Source organism: Apus apus, chromosome 4, assembly GCF_020740795.1.
Source record: "Apus apus isolate bApuApu2 chromosome 4, bApuApu2.pri.cur, whole genome shotgun sequence".
Classification (NCBI taxonomy): domain Eukaryota; kingdom Metazoa; phylum Chordata; class Aves; order Apodiformes; family Apodidae; genus Apus; species Apus apus.
The window spans coordinates 75,390,497-75,407,184 of NC_067285.1; the positions used below are offsets into that span (position 1 = coordinate 75,390,497).

The window sequence follows — 16,688 nt, forward strand, 5'->3', positions numbered from 1 at the left end:
CAACTAATGGATAGTCATTAAACTCCCTTACAACTTTGCAGGGTTTGCAAATAAGTGAATCAAATTATTTTACTAAATATGTGTTTAACTGCTTTCAGTTCACAGTACCAAAATCAAAGAGAGCTGTGTTTGCAAGTATTTGCATATCCTTTGTTACCCAAATTATTACAGAAGCAGGCATAGTTGCATGAAGAGCTAAAAGGTAAAGACTCCAATAAATGAGAAGTGAAATAGTTTCAAAATCAATTTCTGATAAAAAATGGAATCTATAACATTTCTGCTGTAAACAGTATAACCTAATACTATAAAAACCAAAAATAACACAGTGGAATGGTCTAAAAGAAACACTGTAAATATATCTACACACCAACCATACCTTCAGGTTATTCATCCTCCATAGAAATGTCACTTCGTATTTTTTCCATTACATTTAAATACTCCAGTGCTCCTCCAAGGTATTTCTAATGAGCAAAGGAAAGCATCCTTTGCACTTTAAAAAATGATTCCAGGGTCTGCATGAATGCAATTTTTTTTTAATAGCTGCACCTTCCTATCTCTGCTACCATCTGTAGTATAAAAATAAAATGTACCGAAAGTGTCCTGTATGTTTTTATCTGTTGTAAAATTGGTATATGATGAAAAAAAGTTAGCAAGTATTGTGGGGATTTAATTTGAGAAGACAGATAAAACATACATCATAATTACTAATATATTCAACTTGAATTACTCTGAAACACAAAACATCCCAATTGCTCATTTCTGAACCACTGAAAGGACAAAACCTGCCTTTTAGGAACTAAAACAAGATTAATAGAACATTCAGATTTATTCCAACAATAAACACTTGCCCCACATGACTGCTTATAAAAAAGTTACTTTGTGATATTTATATAACATTTACATGGGCATGTGTGTGTATATATGTATCATCATATACAATCAAAACATTTATTTAAATACATTTTTCACTCTTATATGTATATAAGCAAAAGCCAGTTCATTTGGAACCAGCACTCTTTGGACAAATGTCAGATGTTGCTTTAAGGAATGGCACTGGTGGATTGCAATGTAAGTCACAGTATTTTTCCTTCCACCTTTTAAAATAACTTAAGATTTTGGAGTAAGTATCACTATACACTTTCACAGTAAGGGCTAACCTCCTGGAATGCTTGGACATGCACGTAAGTGAGCAATAAGAGAAAGATGAGGGAGATGAGGGCCTGATTCAGAAGAAACTGGAAACCTGGCCATGCAGAATATAGAGAAGGCTGAGGTACTCAATGACTACTTTGCCCTCAATCTTCAGTGGCAAAGGCTCTGATCTGTCCATCCAAGTTAGAGAAAGTGAAGGCATGGACTGTGAGAAGGAGGATCTCCCCAGCGTAGGAGAAGAGAAGGTTTGTGACCATCTGAAGGACCTGAAGGCGCACAAGCCTAAGGGACCTGATGGGATTCATCCACGGCTCCTGAAGGAACTGGCTGATGAAGTTGCAAAGCCTCTGTCCCATCATATTTGAAAAGTCTTGGCAGTCTAGAGAAATCCCCACTGACTGGAAAAGGAGAAACATAACTCCCATTTTCAAGAATGAAAAAAGGAAGACCTAGGGAAGTACAGACCAGCCAGTCTCATCTCTATGCCAAGCAAGATCATGAAGCAGATCCTACTGAAGGCCCTGTTAAGGCATGTGGAAAACAAAGGGATGACTGGTGACAGTCAACACAGGTTCACCACAGGCAAATCCTGCCTGCCTAATTTGTTGTCCTTCTACAATGGGGTCATGGCATTGGTGGACAAAGGAAGGGCAACCAACACCACCTGTGTCAAAGTTTTTGACACTGTCCCACACAACATCCTGCTATTGAAATTGAAACAGTATGGATTAAATGGATGGACCACTTGTTGGGTAAAGGAACTGGCTGTATGGTCACACTCAAAGAGTGGTGATCAACGGCTCAATGTCCAGATGGAGACCTGTGATGTGTGGTGTTCCCTAAGGGTCGGTGCTGGGACCGGTGCTGTTTAACATCTTTGTCAGCAACATGGACAGTGGCATTGAGTGCATCCTCAGCAAGTTCACCAAAAACACCAAAGTGTGTGGTGGGGTGGACACGCTGGAGGGAAGGGATGCCATCCAGTGGAACCTTGACAGGCTTGAGACGTGGGCTTGTGCAAACTGCATGAAGTTAAAACAGGCCAAGTACAAGGTCCTACACCCGGGTCAGGGCAATCCCAAGCACAAATACAAGCTCAGTGTAACAGAGACTGAGGTGGAATTTTTAAAATAACAACTAACAATTTGAAAATACAGACATTAAGCTAAATATTCCACCATCACCTCAATAACATGTAGTGTCCTGGTTTGAGCCAGGATTAAGCAAATTTTGTTTGTTTGTTTGTTTGTTTTACTTCAGTAAGCTGTCTTTCAAATATCAGCAAGTTTTACAGCTAATGGACTGATAATACCTGAATGTTTATGTTACTGCCAAGAGACCAAGGTTGCTCCGCTTTGCCACTACAGATGCTACCAAGAGCAGAAGAGTCATTTCTGGAGCCCTCCTGTAGAGAGGAGTGGACTAGATGGACAGCAAAACTGACCAAAGTATACCATTCCATATATCTACGTAAGCTTGGTGTAATGTCAGAGATCATGGAAGACAACTTCCTTCCTGCTTCTTCTTCCCTTCTCTTCCATTCATGGCTGGTGTCTGGGGAGGACTCCATCTACCTATCACTGTTGATCCCCAGACCTGTATACTCCTGACTCTCATAACTCTCCCCTCAGCTCCCTTCTGCTCTGCCACTCCCTTCGGCAGCACTCTGGGACTTTTCAGAACCACTCACAGCTCAGGAGATGCTGTGGGAGTTGCTGGGGGTGGGGAGAGGCAATAGGGCTTTGTACATTCCTACACATACTTGTATATATCTGTACATATTTTCTTTTATCATTAGTGTGTAATTAAAGCTGTCTAGTTTAGTTTTCAATCCAGAAGGTCTCTCTCCTTGTTATTTCTCTCTTTCCCTACCTAGGGTAGGGGAATCAAGAGCATTGTTGTTGCTGGTTTAATTGCCGATCCTGTCAAAACGTGACAAACCACAGTCAGCTGTGGTTTATGCCATTTTAAGGTCTTACTATTTTGTTCATATATTTTAAAACTTGCAAATTGTATTTGTAATTTCATCATGTAAAGGGGCTGTATTTTAAATCAGCCCGAAAAAAAAGTTCTGCAAAAGCACTAATAGTTCCTATAATCCATTATTTAATACTACATAGAAGAAAATACCCTGTCCAGTGAACCTGGACTTCAGAACTTTTAATGCCAAAAAAGATTCCTTGCTTAATGCATACTTGCACAGGTTTATAGGTAAGTTTCCAAAAAGACAAATATTGACAAAACAAGAAAATCAAAGGAAATAAAACACTGATAAGAGATCTGTTAAGGATATTATTTATTCCTGTCCTCAAAGAACTTACCTGCCTGCATCTTCAGCAGTACTATTACAAACTTTAACACAACAGACGTAGAAAGCTGCTACTGCTCCTGTTGAAACACCATCCTTAGTGAGCAATTTCGGTCTCTTACTGCAAGTTTAGCTCTACATTTTCAAAAACTGTCCTTCCACCAGAAGTTTGTTTTCATTTGGGAAGAACATTTTTTTACAGAATATTCACACTTGAGAGAGCAGCTGCTGCACAAACCAGAATGGCAATAACAGAAGATTGAAGTTGAAACCTTAGTAAAGATTCTCTAACACAGATTTCTTGGATTGCAACAAGCCCCAACAGATCATAGGACTCAAGAGTCAGTCATTCATGATGTCCCCGTTTATTGCTTTGAATAATTCACTTTCCTAAAAGAAACAAAAAAGACTAAAAACCTGTAAGTCCATGTATGGTTACTGAGGTGAAAAAAGCTAATGAACACTTCAAATATATTTGACTTTAAACTTTGTAGTGATGTGGTAAACAACTCCATTGGAATGGTGCTGGTGGAAACACCGCTTATGACACAGTCCTGGAACAACCCTTATGGAAACTATTACAATGTATTCCTAAAACTTTTTTTAGTTTTTATAGTTGACTAAGTCTCATTTTTTTACTTCATTAAATAACACCAGGGGGAAAAAAATAAATAAATGTGCTGATTGCCACTAATATATGTCCTAAATTGGCAAAACATAGGGAATCACAGAAGACCTGATTTTTTCAATGAATCATGAACATTACATTCACTCCTAAGGAACTGACATTTGTGAGATTGCCACACTTTTACACTATGAATGGCTCTTCCCACAAAATATCACACATTATCACCTTTCCCAGCTGATGAGAGAAATCTGAATGTATGAGAAGTACCCAGTACCTCCTTAATTAAATTTTATTCTTGGAAATATTTTTCTATGTTTCATAAAATCATTTCCCATTATACTTAAAAGTGTAAGTCAATTCTGACAACACAGAGACCAAGATATTGACTGGGAAAAATTCTTCTGTCTCTTAGTATATCTCCCACATGTAGACCAGAATGCTACTTAAGCATTAAAAAATAGCCCAGAACAGCTTGCAAGTCTGTGATTCATGAAGAATAGCTGTATGTCAATTAGAGTCTGGAAAACATCTAATTCTTGAGAAACTATAAATCTTTTGACATACAGTTCAATTCAGTATCATTGCTAAATTCAATACAAAGACTGTAGCAGTTACTGAAAAGCAGTGCACTAGCAGATAAAAATTGCTGATATTTAATGAAATAATAGATTTACAAATTAAGACACTGGGAACATTTTTAATAATAAAACTTCACTTTTTTTTATACAACTTTTTATTATAATTAGTCTTCCCAACTAGCATTCTTTGTCTTTCAGTTATAAATTACACAGTAAAATGTAGATAAAAGAACCACTCAGCAATGCACTTCACTCTTCAATGTTAATTTTCAGTTTACAAGGACATGAAAATAGAAAGTTGAACTCTGTAGTCATCCTTTTAAAATAATCACTACCCAATACACAATGCGTTTTGCAAACAAGGTATGACAGATAACCCTAACATGTTTTCTTAGCTGCCTTATTTTTAATTTCAGAAAATTATTCTAGACATGTCAAGACCAGGTTCCCTAAAGAACTCAGAGTAATAGAACAAGCCAGAGGGTGTAAAAGTGTGACTCTGGTGGAAAATGTAGTATTTCAGTGTAACTTCTGAAAAACTATCAGTCAATTGAAAACAAAACAAGAAACCCCTAAAACATATAAAGTGTGTGATCACAAAAGAAATAGAGCAAAGTTTACAGTATATTCAATTCAGTGTCTCTGATTAGAGACTTTGCCACCAATAAGTCATTAAATAAAAAATAAGCTATTCCATTTTTCATACTAAAAACCTATTCTGAGATCACGCCCCTCTATCAAAACCCAAAGAATAAAAGGAACAGACCAAAGCTACTTTGCATTGAAGTGATAAGCATGTTTGTTAGATGAGGTACTTCACCAGAGGAGTATTTTTTTTTTCTCTAACAAGTCAGAAGACTTGAGTCAAGTATTTTTTCTTAATATATTAGTATATAATGAGGAGAGACACATGGCCTGTGAAATCGCAAAGTTCTAAAATACTCAGGCTGCCATGGTTCCAAAATAACATTGACAATTTCCACCAAAGCAGAAGAAAATCACCACAATTCATGTTCACGTGATAACATAAAAGTGATTTGTTTCCCTTCCCTCCACTCCTCTCTCCCACAAAATGAGGCGGGTACATTTAAGAAATTAAGGCATTTCTTTTCACAGGCTCACTACAGTAATCCTAGATTAAAGTGACAAACGCACAGAATATGGTGGAAAGTCCATCTGTAAGAGATGTGGTTGTAGTAAAATACAATTAATTACAGAACTCCCTCAAAAGTCAGTATCCATTATAGAGAAAGTTCTTTCAATTGAGTAAACATTTTTATCTCAATCTCTTGTGTAGAAGCCTCTACATGGTTTCTTCATTGCATTTGTGCCATTGGTGTTATCAGAAAACAGTCTCTGAAGCACTCTTTGTAGCAATTAAAAAAAATATGTATCAAGATTCTCAGTTCACAAGTTCAGTCATACACGCTGAAACAGCAGACATGAAGTGGATTATACTGACAGTAAATATTAAGTTGCAGTGCCTGGGGAGGGAATGTTTAATGTAAAAATTTGCTGTGGCTGCTCAAATTATTCTAAGGCTGAAACTGCTGCTGAAACTGTAGCATTTCTCAAAATTCCATCTGTGTTTTGCCTCAAGACAGATCATTTGAACATAACAGTCTTTGAAAACTGTTTTTCTAGATCCTCTTTCATCAGCCAGATATAAAGAGACTTTCAATATTTTAATGAATTTTTTAACTGCAGAAGACAAATATCACATTGCATGCCTGTTTTTCCTCAAATGTCCTACTGAAAATGCAACAGTGCTTAACTTAAATATTTAAATAACATGAAACAAAACTAAACCAAACCTCCCAAAGCCCATGAACTTGTTCATGTGAGGGACACTTTAAGCTATTTTAGAGGTTCCCGATGCTGCCCAACTTGGCCTCTAATCAATAGAAGTTAGCAAAAATCAGATACAAAAACGATGTTTAAGCTGAATTTCTAACCCTCTATAAATCAATCATTTGAAGAGGGAGAAAATCACACAAATTCACAGAGTTCTATAGTTATTTTGGAACAGGAGCACAATTGTAAATACTTTCATTTTATCCTATACAGATGACCAGTAGCAGAATCTTACCTTGATCAAATGGTTTACTCGGACTCCATGTACGAAAATAATCATCCTGGAGAGGGAGAAACAACCTACATTTAGTAAAATGTAAGAGATCTATGTATACATGAAAAACTCACAGGACCATGAAAGACAGAATATGTATACCAACCTCTACTTCCTAGAAAAGGCAAGCATGAAAAAATAAATGAGAAAAAGATTACAGGCATCATAATGGGACAAATTTGTCATACAGAATAAAATAGTGTAATTCAGACACTGTTTGCACTCATTACATAAAAATGTTATTCAAACCATGTTACTTACTGGCATTTAAAACAGAAAAAGTACTTCTCACAGTACTTATGTAGGTAATGTTTCTAACATTGCTTTTAAATCATTAGTTTCCCTGTACTTAGAACTTGAAGATATTGAAAAACTTTATCATGCTTTCCACTGATGTTTTTTTTTCAAAACCAAAGCTTTAAAGTCATCACCAATAAAACACACCTACATTTTAAATAATGATACATGAATTTTAGAAAAATAAATACTCTACTATGCAGTTGTCAACTGCATCAGTACATCTGTCATTAAATAAGTCTAATTAGCTCGATTTCCTACAATCACCATCCTAAACATAACATATCCTCTTAATTATGTCATCAGCTGTATTAGGCTACCACTTCAAGAAGGAAAACCTTGAATTAAATAAATTGCTTTCAAAATTTTAAGAAATTTTATAATTAATTACAAATTCATAGCTGAGACATAAATAAATTGATCTGCACACTTTAAATAATAGATGGACCAGAAAAATTACTAGAATTGTTATATCTTAATTTAACTTACTATTCTCCAGAACAAAACATTAAAGACTGTACTGAACATTTTAATGTCTACATAAATTAATGTTCACAAACTGCACTAGGTGTATTGTCACATCTAGGCCATACATTTCAATTGCTAAAAGATCACCAAGACCATAGTAAAGAAACTGGAATTTATAAAAAATTGAACTACTAGGGAAATGTGAGTCTTATACAGTTGACAAAGCCAAATAATCACAACTTAAAAATTATCAAGCATAAAGCACATCTTCACAGGAAAAAAACCACTCTGGGTTTTAATAGTTCAACAGTTTTACTTCAAAGGGTAAAAAAAAGTGACTGAACCCTAAACTGCAGTTCACTGATGATGTTTTGTTATTAAAAATGTTGGTTTGGGAATGCATGCTTTGAAAGAGGACAAAAGAAATTACCAGAATCTGGAAATGGAGAATGCTGCCATAGCTCTGTACCAATACTTAGGCATTCCTCTACTCTCATGCTGTAAAGATTAACAATCTATTAAACAGTGTATGTGATTCCCCTTTATAATTACTCTTTTGAAAGTAAATAAATACAGACTAGCATATAAAATTATTATTTAAAAATAATGCAAGAGAGAAACAGAAATTACAATTCCAATAGTGTTTTCCATTATATTCAGCATCCTTGTAGATAAGTTGATCAGGTATGGGTTGGTGACCAGGTAGTGAGGTGGATTAGGAACTGGTTGATGGGAAGGAGTCAGAGAATTGTAGTCAATGGGGCAGAATCTGGTTGGAGGTGTGTGACTAGCGGAGTCCCTCAGGGGTCGGTACTGGGACCGGTGTTGTTCAACATCTTCATCAACGACCTGGATGAGGGTATAGAATGTACCCTCAGCAAGTTTGCTGATGACACCAAGCTGGGAGGAGTGGCTGACACACCAGAAGGCTGTGCTGCCATTCAGAGAGACTTAGACAGGCTGGAGAGTTGGGCGGGGAGAAACATGATGAAATTCAACAAGGGGAAGTGTAGAGTTTTGCATTTGGGGAAGAACAACACGATGTCCCAGTATAGGTTGGGGGCTGACCTGCTGGAGAGTAGTGTAGGTGAAAGAGACCTGGGCGTCCTGGTGGACAGGAGGATGACCATGAGCCAGCAATGTGCCCTTGTGGCCAAGAAGGCCAATGGCATCCTGGGGTGCATTAGAAAGGGTGTGGTTAGTAGGTCAAGAGAGGTTCTCCTCCCCCTCTATTCTGCATTGGTGAGGCCGCATCTGGAGTATTGTGTCCAATTCTGGGCCCCTCAGTTCAAGAAGGACAGGCAACCGCTGGAAAGAGTCCAGCGCAGAGCTACTAAGATGAGTAAGGGAGTGGAACATCTCCCTCATGAGGAAAGGTTGAGGGAGCTGGGTCTCTTTAGCTTGGAGAAGAGGAGGCTGAGGGGTGACCTCATCAATGTTTACAAATATGTAAAGGGTGAGTGTCAGGGAGATGGAGTTAGGCTCTTCTCAGTGATGACCAGTGATAGGACAAGGGGTAATGGGTGGAAATTGGAGCATAGGAGGTTCAAGGTGAATATCCGAAAAAATTTTTTTACTGTGAGAGTGACAGAGCACTGGAACAGGCTGCCCAGGGAGGTTGTGGAGTCTCCTTTGCTGGAGACATTCAAAACCCACCTAGATGCGTTCCTATGTGATGTACTCTAGGTGACCCTGCTCTGGCAGGGGGGGTTGGACTAGATGATCTTTCGAGGTCCCTTCCAACCCCTAGGATTCTATGATGATTCTATGATGATATTCCTTCTAACTGTGAGGTGTTATTCTTACAATGGTGTCATGAACAGGTTAGAGCCAGCTTTATTGCAATGCTGCTCCATGAATCATACCACATTGACAAGACTTACAATTCTTGAAAAAACTTGAAAGTAGTAGATTTTCTTTCCATTTCTACTAAATCAGTACTGTCCACCCACTATGAGCCTGTTCAGACAACATGGTTACTATTAAAACACTGAAAAAATTGAAAAACTTGAATATGAGGCTAAGAGAACAAAGAGTAGTTATTCTAAGTGAGACCAAAATTCCTTCTAAGGGAAAGCATCTCACATTATGCTTAATGAAGAATGTAGAAGTAGGGCTTACACATTCTCAAGTTGGTCTCAAACCAACCAGAGGATAAATCAATTCTTGTTCATCTCTATAATGTAGACAGCTTCATGGATTCCAAATATCCCTCAGGCATTTCTAAAAGTAAAAGTCTTCATTAGCTGACTTACTTCTGCCTACAAAGCCACATCACACCTTTCAATACCCTCTTCTGAATCTTTTCCAAGTCTATTCTTTTATAGGGTATGACTAGAATAGTGCAGGGCATTCAAGATGAAGCAGCATTATGCATCTATACACAACACAGTAACACTCCTTTGTTCTGTACTCTTCTCCCCATTTTGCCTACCCCTCCATTATTTTTTTTTAGGTGAGGGTGTGTTTGATTTTTTTACTTGTACTATGGTTTAAACAGATTAAGGCTTGCATGGAATTTTCTATCTTAAATCCAAAATATATATACCCATACACCATATATACCAATACTAATTTTCCTAAAGAGTTATTTTTTCATATCATCTGTTACTTAAAAAAAGTCAATTATTGATACATTAAACTTTTATGTCCCTCTAAAACAAAAACAAAATAAATTCTCAGATTAAGGAAGGAAATTGCTTCAATAAATTGCAGTTCCACAATTTTACAAATATTCCTTAAGCTATTTAACTATCACCTGGCTTCCTGTTACATTCAGAATTTTCATGATCTTCAGTAAGAGTTTGATTATTACAATGTTCAACATCCTCTTCAGAATATCATCAAGAGGATAATAAAATCTACAAAGCCTCATCTTTAATAATTTTAATACAAAATTTAAAACATAATTAACAAATACACAGTTTACAATGAATCACAGAATCATAGAATGGTTTGAGTTGGAAGGGTCCTTAAAGTTCATCTAGTTTCAAATCTCTCTGCATGGGCAGGGACACCTCCCATTAGATCAGGTTGCTCAGGGCCCCATCTAACCTGGCGTTGAACACTTCCAGGGATGGGGCATCCACAGCTTCCCTGGGCAATCTCTTTCAGTGTCTCACCACCTTCACACTAAAGAATTTCCTCCTAATGTCTAACCTAAATCTCTCCTCTTCCAGTTTTGATCCATTACCTCTTGTACTGTCAATACAAGCCCTTTTCAAAAGTCACTCCCCAGCTTTCCTGTTGGCCCCCCTCCAGGCACTGGAAGACCACTATAACGTCTCCTCAGAGCCTTCTCTTCTCCAGGCTGAACAGCTCCAATTCTCTCAGCCTATCCTCACAGCAGAGGTGCTCCAGCCCTTTAATCCCCCCCCTGGCCCTGCTGGCTATGCTTCTTTTGATGCAGCTCAGGACACCGTTGGCTCTCTGGGCTGCAAGCACACATTGCTGGCTCATGTTGAGCTTCTCATCCACCATCACTCCCAAGACTTTCTCCTCCAGACTATTTTCAATCCATTCTCCATTCTGCCTGTATTTGTGCTTGGGATTGCCCTGACCCAGGTGCAGGACCTTGCACTTGGCCTGGTTCCACTTCATGCAGTTTCCACAAACCCACACTTCTCAAGCCTCTAGGTCCCTCTGGACGGCATCCCTTCCCTCCAGCATGTCAACCTCACCACATACTTTGGTGTTGGCAGCAGGCTAAGTAGCATCATAGCATCTCTAGCTAAAGTATACTCTAACAATCTAAAAATAAAAATGCAAGGCCTCAGGAGAGACTATGACTTCCGATTTTTTTCAGAGGCTTCCTAGCCTTTTGTCCTGAGGATGTTTAACAGCATGTTGCAAAAAAATATGGAATAGTCACAAATTTGTTATAGTAACCATACCACTCTTAAAACATTTTCTAGCTAGAGGCATCCATGCACTTGAAATAAAAACACTTCAAGCTCTGCGAAATTTCAGTAATTCTTTCAAGTCTTAGTCTGAAAGACACATAAAGCACTTCTATTAACCGTGCATGATGGATTTCAATGAGTTTAACATCCATGCCTTAAAATTATGCATGTTTATGCATAAGGTCATAGTAATTAAATGTTTCTAAGAATTGAAGTTCAGGCTTCTATTACATGTGCACTTTGAGACTAAAAAATATATATATATTTTTTTTAATGGCGTAAATTATAAAAGTATCGTGCATGTAGTCTGAAAATCTGAAAACCATAGAGAAAGAATGCAACATTACTAAAATCAGCTTAATCAGAAAAGCTTAAAAAATAAATTGGTATTTTGCCCCAAATAGTTTTATTGCTTCTTTTTGGATTCTTCTAGAGAGGACTGCATCCAGCTTTGGAGCATCCAACACAAGAAGCATGTGGACCTGCTGGAGTGTGTCCAGAGGAGGGTAATGAAAATGATCAAAGGGCTGGAGCACCTTTCATATGAAGACAGGCTGAGGGAGTTGGGGGTTGTTCAGCCTGAAGATGAGAAGACTCTGGGGAGACCTCATAGCAACCTTCTAATACCTGGAAGAGGCCTATAAGGTGACTGGGGAAGACTTGTTCACTAGGGCACGTAACCACAGGAGAAGGGGTTTCAAGATGAGGAAGGGCAGATTTAGGTTGGACATTTGGAAAAAATTCTTAAATATGAGGGTGGTGGATCACCGGAACCAGTTGCCTAGAGAGGTGGTGAAGGCTCCATCCTTAGAGACATTCAAGGTCAGGCTTGATGGGGCTCTGAGCAATCTCATTCTAGTGTGAGATGACCCTGCTTGTTGTAGGGGGGTTGGACTAGACGACCTTTAGAGATCCCTTCCAACTCAAGACATTCCATGATTCTTGTGAATTCTTCTTTCCTCCTTCTTAAAAAGCATTTGCTACTTTAGTTAGAAAGCCACATTTAAGTACAGTAAAAGAGGGAGAAAAAACTTCCTGGAAAAGTATGTCTGATAATACGATTACGCAGCAGAAGTTTTCAGCTTTCAATAGAGATACCAAAATATGATCCTATTAATTTTCTTTCTTGTGTAGAGCATTTGTTACATAATTTTATTGATCTGTCCTCTAACTTTTTCTGTAGATGCTGCCATATAATACTGACATCACTAAATTACTATCAAACAGAAATCTATATTGCCAAAGAATATAGTGGTACATGGTAGACAGCATCAGACTGACTCAGAGAACAGCAGATGTCCTAGAGCAAGAAAAACAGTTCTTCAGACCAAGGCTAACCTGAAAAAAAATTGATTAAACTAATGCAGCCCTTTTTTCATGTTCACATTTTCTCTGTAGAATGAGCCTATACATTATAGTCTCACATCACACCCCTCTGCTTGCCTCAAGCTCACTTCCTCAGCAGATGAGCTCACCAAGTACCTGCCCCCTTCATGTCTTTGCATTTCTCCAATAGCAGAGGGTTTGACTCATCTGCACCAAACTCTCCCAGTGACTCTGTAATATGCATTTATACTTTAAGTCTCACTGAAAGAGCTGTGGTGGGGTTGTCACCTGATACCTCTGCTGCAGCCTCTTCAGTGCTGGAAAAAGAAAGTTAGCACCAACAGTGTGTGAAAATTTTTTTCCACTTGCATCTTGTCCCAGGACCTTCAGTTCTACGTTGGCAAGATTCCCATTACCCTGTAGAGTCTTACATTGATGGTAATATGGAGAAGTGCTACAGCAATAAAATGTACTGGGTAATTCTTCAATGTGAAATCTGAGCCAGTCTGGAATCTTCATCCAGGACACAGACATGCTCTTCGACAGCATTTGGGATACCCGCCTGCTAATCAGATGCTGCTTTTCATCTCTGCTGGCTTGCATAGACATCTGACAACTTCATTGTATAAATGTGGAGCATTAGCTTAGCCAGTTAACTACAGGACAGTGCACTCAAGGAAAAAAGGTAGCTACCACACTCCTCAACACTATATTCACTATCCCAGAATCTTACATGTCTCAGAGTATCTGTGGAGGACAAGAAACCTGGACAGCCCATGTGCTCCTGTGCACATTTTTTACTAACTGTCCCAGATGCATTCAATAGGTTGCTTAATCAGTGGCATAATATTTGCATACTTTATGTGAGACCACACAGCTAAGGACCTGCAGTAGTAGACTAGGAGCAGAACCAGCTCCAGGAAGACAGGGACCTTGCCAAGAGAAGTTTTTGGCTTTATACTTTCTTCTCAACACAATATACCTCTTCTCAGGAGCTGAGATGCCACCTTTGAGTACTCCTTTCCAAGACACCAAAGGAGGACAGAGAAGGAACCTTTCTTTACTGAATCAAAGTTTACCAAAAAAACAATCAGATTTATTACCTGAACTTAGCAAATAAGGAAAAACAAAGTCTATAATTTTTCACAGGCTAGCATAGAAAGGTGACTGTCAGATTTGACTCATTTTTCCCAGATTAGTTAAGACACAAACCACCAGAAGCAGTCCAGTACATAAATCACCTTAGACACAGATAAAGGCAGTGACACATCATATCCAGTACTTCTGGAAATCAGGTAATCTTAAAACATCAGCCTAGTAAATAAAAGAATCAACATGAGAAAACACAGTCCAAAATAACGAACCACCACAGGGGTAGTATCAGCAGAGCTCCTCTGGCAGTGAAGAACCTAAACACCTGTTCAGAGATTGAGCCTTGCTACAAACCTCCTGTCCTTTTTGTTTGGCTCCTAGCCTCCTTGAGTGGGGTGCTAGAGTGACATCTGAAAGGGTACTAGCTAGTTGTTGAGTGCCAGCCTCCAGGTAGGCTGATGTCAGCTTCCTCTGCTGCTTCCAAGCTCCTAGGCCATGCTCCTCCCGCTCCCCAAGGCCTCTATGTATAGGACTGGCACAGCACAATTAAAATCAATAGCTGCTTACAGCTACTCTGGCACTCACCTCCCCACACTCCATGTTTATCCCACTCCCTTTTCTTTGCCTCACACTTCTAGTACCGTTGATGAGGCTGGGCTAAGAGCCACCACTATTCAGTTCGCTCTCTCTGTTTCACGGATCTCATTTAATATGATTTCTGTGGAGGCTATTTGGTACTAGTAGCATTACTAATAGCACGTTTGAACAACACAGCATTGAAATAATTTGCCAAGAAATAACAAATGCTCACTAAAGCTTATACTCAGAAACACTGAGAAAATACTGAAAAACATTTTGAAAATTAAGAATTATCAAAGCAAAAACATAATACACTCCTAAATCCCCTTACAATTTTTAACATTGTTCCTTTAAAAGTGCATCTCCTATTTCTCACCATGAATAAAAAAATAATGAACAATCTTTTCACTACAAACATACAGAAGTTTTGGTCATGCTCCTTCTATTCTGCTGTCAAGATTCAGCTTGTAAGGAAGGCCTTAAACCAGGTTTGTTAGACTACAGGAGCTGTAGTGCAGAGTTGAGATAATATTGAAAACTCATTCCCTGACCTCTGCATACAATGCCACAGTCTGGAGAAGGACAGCCAAGAGTGGCAGTAGAGTAACAGATTATACAGAGAGATCAGATCATGTCTATAGGGCTGGAGGCAATCTACCCAAGCATGTTGAAAGAGATGGGCATTATGATTACGAAGCTATGGTTTGTATCTATGAAAAATGGTTAACAGCACCAGGGGAACTACTGGGAACTGGGTAAAAAAGCTAGCATCTTAAATAAATTTTAAGAAGGTAGATGCAGGTAACTACAGGTCAGGCAGCCTCACCTCAGCCCCTGTAAAAACCAATGGACAACTGGCCTCCTTGAGTCTTTTTCCATGCACATGACAGACAAGAATAAACGTTTAGTGCAGACATACCAAAGATTTACAGTGCTTGACCAGCTGGACTGTCTTCTACAATGAAATAACAGTTTTGTGCCCAAGGAGACAATGGTGGGTATAACATACCTTCAGTTTAACTAAGGTTTTTGATAGAGTCTCCCATAGTGCATTTATTTAGAAGCTAAGGAAGTAAAGGCTGGACAGTTAAGTGGGCTGAAAATTGATTACATCTCTGGTCAACAGCTTAACATCCAACTGGAGTGCCACTAATGACCAAAGCACCTCTGAGTAAATTCTAGGGGTTGTACTGTTGAACAAGTTCAGTTACAACCTCAATGGCAACACAGAGAATGTCATAAACAACCAAACAATGGGAACAGATAACACAATAAATAGCAAAGACTCAATCCAGTGGGACTTTGGTAACTTGAGGGTTTGTCAAACAGAAAAACGAGATTCAGTAGCAATGGAAAAGTTCTGAATCTAGGAAAGAACACCAGGAAAAAATGTGAGGTATTGGCTGCAAAACAACTGACTCTGTTGAAAATCACCTGGGAGTTAGTGTACAGTAGGAAAATTCAAGAAAGCTTTATTTAATCTGGGAATGAGGAGGTTAATGGATGGTTGCCTACAAGGATTCAAAGGGCAATTACCAGCTCTTGTCAACAGTGTCAAATGATTTAATGAGGTGCAAAGGTCATACATTGCAATTTGGGAAGTTTAGGCTGGGTATGATGGAAAATTTCTTTACTAGGAGTGTACCGAAGCAGCAGATTAAGCTGCTTATTGAGATTATGGCTTCTTTATTCTTGGGGGTTTAAGACTTTACTGGAAAAAATCCACTGCTGACCTGATCAATGTAGGAGGCTGAATTATAGTTCCCTCAGGGGTACCTTCCAATAAAACTTTATCTGAATCAATGACTATTTACAGTATGACAATACTCTTAACTCCAAATATTTGAAGAAAAGGAACAACTCTTTTTGACTGTCCTTTTGCAATGTATTATTTTTATTATTCACCTGTTTCTTGCTCAGGTAGTTGAAGTGGCATATGCTTATACAACAGTTTCCAACAATGGGATGCAAGGAAAAAACTAAGTCACTGATAACTGGGGACAAAAGGAGTAAGTAGATCAGGTGAGAAGCTTGGAGTACACCAAACAAAAAGAGGACCTTTGGAATAAGATAAGTAAACAGAGGAGTCACAATGCAGTTGTTGGAAATCAATACTTGGGAATACAGACATTAGGAGAAAAATGGGTAGTATGTGACTGATAACTGGGCAGGGGAGAAAAAGATGGGAAGTAGGAGCAGGCTGGATCTGCCACATAAAGGAAAATAAGGA

General features: G+C 38.5%; 1 protein-coding gene across 4 annotated transcripts in view; it reads right to left on the bottom strand.

The window, feature by feature from the left end:
- SPOCK3 (SPARC (osteonectin), cwcv and kazal like domains proteoglycan 3) overlaps window positions 1–16,688 on the bottom strand; it is a 209,056-nt gene that overhangs the window by 115,913 nt on the left and 76,455 nt on the right. The window contains exon 1 of one of the 4 annotated variants that reach the window (XM_051618876.1): window positions 6,756–6,816. The exons of the other annotated variants lie outside the window; for them this stretch is intronic. The gene's annotated coding sequence lies outside the window, so the exon portion shown is untranslated. Of the gene's footprint in view, window positions 1–6,755; window positions 6,817–16,688 lie in introns of those variants that run through there. 4 annotated transcript variants of the gene reach the window in all.